Source organism: Opisthocomus hoazin, chromosome W (genome assembly GCF_030867145.1).
Source record: "Opisthocomus hoazin isolate bOpiHoa1 chromosome W, bOpiHoa1.hap1, whole genome shotgun sequence".
Lineage (NCBI taxonomy): Eukaryota > Metazoa > Chordata > Aves > Opisthocomiformes > Opisthocomidae > Opisthocomus > Opisthocomus hoazin.
In genome coordinates this window covers 36,068,607-36,072,656 of record NC_134453.1, presented here as the reverse complement: position 1 = coordinate 36,072,656, position 4,050 = coordinate 36,068,607, and the positions used below count along the sequence as shown (strand labels likewise).

The 4,050-nt window shown below is 53.8% G+C and overlaps 1 long non-coding RNA gene across 1 annotated transcript; it reads right to left on the bottom strand.

Moving 5' to 3' along the window:
• Positions 1-328: 328 nt before the first annotated feature.
• Positions 329-3,663, bottom strand: LOC142365642 (uncharacterized). Its single transcript, XR_012766519.1, has 2 exons — positions 3,073-3,663; positions 329-1,572 (listed from the first exon to the last, which is right to left on the bottom strand). It is a non-coding gene; the product is annotated as an uncharacterized LOC142365642 (long non-coding RNA).
• Between the last annotated feature and the right edge of the window lie 387 nt (positions 3,664-4,050).

Sequence of the window (4,050 nt, the reverse complement as noted above, 5' to 3'; positions counted from 1 at the left end):
GGAGGCTCTCTCTCCAACCACCCCCAAACTCCAGAAAGCTGGGGGTGGGCAAGAGGTTGGGAGGGGACAGAGCCGGGACAGCTGACCCAAACCGACAAAAGAGAGATTCCACTGTGCTATGGGAAGCCCCACAGCTGCCATTCAGACCGAGTGTTTTCCCCTACCATATCCCTCCTCACCAGAAAAGGGATAAAGTGCTCCAACAGGAGTTGGATGCTTCTCCAACACACTGCACTGTGCCAGAACCACCCAAAACCACTTACGCTCCGCGGAGACACCATTTTAACTTGCAGAACTATTTCCCTCAGTAAGACGCTCAAGACAGAGATGATATCCCCATGCTAAATCTTTATTGTGCAACTGCTGCTCAAAGCCTTTGTTACCTTCCACAGACACACGTCACAAAAAATGAGACATCGACAGTGGCTAGACTGACGGGCAACAGACGAAATCCATTCAGTGGCGATTCGTACGCGTGCGGCAACTCTTGCGGTGCAAAAATCTTAGCCAGGCGGCCAGCCCAACTGACGGCCACCCAGAATATGTAGATGTACGTGACGGACAGGCTGCCCACCCTCGGGCCCTTCATCCACAACCATCCAGAATCCATCGGTCAGGCCCAGGTGAGCAGCACGCTTCTTCCCAGCGGGCATTAAATGCCCAAGAAGCTGGAGAAAGGAAGTACAAAACCGTAAACAAATAAAATAAAAAGCCACACACAAAGAGGGGAGAGGGCAGGAAGGGAAGGAAGGAGAGCAGAGAACCACCCAGAGAAACCAGTTAGCCAATTCCTAGCAATTCAACCACTGCGCTTTAAACTACCATCTGTCCGCCTGCAACCGACATTTTCCAAGCAAAGCTACAGAGACCGATTATGCACACTACCGGGGGGGTGGGGTGGGGGGGGAAGAGACGTGCAATTTTTGTCAAGCTACACAGTAACGGACTACGAAACACCCACAGAAGCTAAGCTCGTCTCCGGGTTAAAGCCCCCATTGTATCTTCGGGCAACACAAGCAGTTCTGGTGGAAAATAAACTTCAGGCTGCCTTTTGCGTGGGTTCACAAAGTCCTTGAACTTGACTTGTATAGCTCAAAGCGAAGCATCCAGCACCTCTCAACCGGCTTTGCCCTTCCTCACCCCGACCTGCCAAAAACCCCAAGCCCTCTTTGCCCTATTAGAAGAAGTACCACTCCTCTCACTCTCACCCATGACAACAGGCATCAGACTGCGCTCCAAAGCGACACCGCATTTTGCACCAGAAGTACGTACCCAGGGATGAGCATTGCTTTATATCCCTACTTTTAGTCAAAAAGCTCAATTCCGTTACAAGCTAGAGGCAAAAAGGTTACAGCGCCAGAAAACCCAAAATAGCCTACCGCGCCCTATCAAGAGGGAAAGAGTCTAGTAAATTAGGAACTAATTACAGGTACAGTTTAGCATACAGAAAGCTTCCCCAGTACTTACAGATTCACCAGAACCTTCTGCTTCAGATAACCTGATAATTGGCTCCTTAGGCATGACTAGGAAAAGCATCGGAGCTTGGAGTGAAAGATCGCAGAACACAAGGCACTGGAGGAAGAGCAAACAGTTAAAACGTAATTGGCTTCAGAGAAAGGCAACAGCTTAAGCAAATCAATATGCCCCACTGAACTCGTGCAGAAGCAGGTTACCGGATACCCCAAACGCAAGCCGAAACGTTGACTTTTCTTACGTGATATCAATACTTTCTATACACAAAATGCAACGTATTTACAGAGCCCCCTCCAGAAGCGGGATTCAGCATGCAAGATGATGGGGGCAAGGAGACGGGCCAGGACTTCACATTAGCGACCTCCAGTATGTTTTGATTTGGGTTCACCATCTCCTAAGCACTTTTTCCATTCGATGTGGTCCACGCAGAGGCAGGAGACAAAGGGCTTAACTCAATCAGCAAAGGATTCGGCGAAGTGGAAGATCAGCGGCCATTTGTTTTCCATGCTACAGGGAGCTCCAGTATTGAGCAAAAGCATAATCACAGGAAGCCTGCAAGTGCAGCGTACCAGTCTGTCTTCTACATTGCACATAAACCCTACCTTCAAGAGCAGAAGACATCCCTAACAGTTAACCGTCAGCAGTTTAATAACAAAATGATATGGGATACTAACTTAATGTTACCATCGGGTAGGTAAGGGCTGCTTTTTTCCTCCCACACAGTCCGAGCAGCTCACTCGAGTTCCTAGCACATCGTGGTGCACCAGCATCCGTGAAACTTGCAAGCATGCTGTTATCACGGCCCCACCTCACCACAGCAACGAGATCTGGGAAGCTTTTGCAGCCTACAGGATGACCGGTTTCTAGATTTGTTTTATTTGGTTTTTTGGGTATTTTTATTTACGAAAAATAAGAAAAGCTGTAATTCTTTGCTTTAATAATCCAGTTCGGGGCTTCAGAACCAAAGCCTTGCACAGCAGAGCTGTGAAATCCCTATAACGCTATTACGAGGCACATCAGGACCTGCATTTCTCCTATGCAGAACTAACTCCTTACGGTCGCTACGCGGACGTCCACTGTTTACACACCCCCCCCCACATTCCGCCCCCCCCCCCAGCCGAATCCCCGAGGACACTGACTGCGTGTGCTTAATCTACGGTTTCAAGACTATCATCCTACACGAGGCAGGACCGCTCCCATCCCTCGGCAGCAAACTTTGCACGACTTGCAGTGCCAAAGGGATATCACGCGGCAAACGTCTGCGGCTGCCACCAAGAGCGTTACCGTCAGAGGCCCTCCTCTGCGCACGCGCGCACGCGCCACGGTGGGGCTGGGAACCGAGGCGAGCCGGACAGCACCAGCAACCCAGTACGCGCCGCGGCAGCCGGGGGGGGCACCGAAGAAGCGCGATGTTTTAGGGATGGTGCAGTAGAGAGCGCCACAACCCAGAGAGGCCCCGCCCGTCCCCCGTCCCTCCACCCACCCTGCCGCGCTCCCGGGCACCGCGCAACGGGCCCTCGGCTCAGGGTGCCTGCGAGCGCGGGGGAGGGGAGTGGGGGAAGGGAAGGGGGACCGCGCACAGAGCAAAGCCGCGGCGACCTCCTCGTCCTCGCAGATGACGTTGGCGGAGAAGCGCCTTCCCGAAGACAGTGGCGGCGCCCCAATAATCTCGTCAGCCACGACAACGCCCCTTGTCGCCCCCGCGCTTCCTCCACTCGGCTAGGCCCTCCGCGGCGCCCATTGGGCCGCCAGATCGCCGCCGGCCGATCCCGTGTCTCGATTGGCTGTCTCGTCTGTCGTTTTCGCTTGTCCCCGCCCCCCTAGCGGGGCCGCCCTCGTCGACCTGGTGCTTGCCGGGGCTCAGGGAGTTTGCGTGCTCTCGGGGCGCGGAGGGATCCGACCCGGGGGCGGAGGGAGAAGACGTTGGCCGAGTCCGCGGAGGGATCTGCGCCGTGTAGTGCTGCGACCCTGTGGGCGGGCAACGAGGTCTCACAAGAGGCTGGTGTAGCTAGAAGTACTACTTACTGTTATTTATTACCGCAGCAAGTCCACCCCAAACGTGCTTGTGGCTTTTTGGCGCTGCTCCCTCCAGTCACATGACTGCTTTTGCCAGGGCAGGGCAGGCCTTAACTTTTCAGAACATTTCGCAGAGCCAACAGAAGGTGCTCTAAATTGTTCCCTGAAAGCCCCACTTCAATTGCAGCCGTTTCTAAGCTGCACGCCTCCCGGGAGAAAATAAAATACAAAGCGCGTGTTCAGCACTGGTGGCTTGAGGGCTGGAGGGCAGATCAAGATAGGACTTGCGCTAAGCTGGGTAGGAGGCTTTTAGAAAAATAGGCAGAGCCCCCAAAGCTGCCCGAGGGTGGTCTGTGGTGCCCTGCACCCCCGGGGAGAGCGAGCAATTCGATTGCTCTACACAACTGTAGTGTAACATACATAAACCCTGCTTTCCTCTGTATCGGGCTAAGGATAGCCTTAGCCTTCTTTGCGGCAAGGGCACGTTGTCGGCTCGCGTTCAACTTGGTGTCCACCAGGAGCCCCCCACGTCCTTTTCTGCAAAGCTGCTTTCCAGCCAGT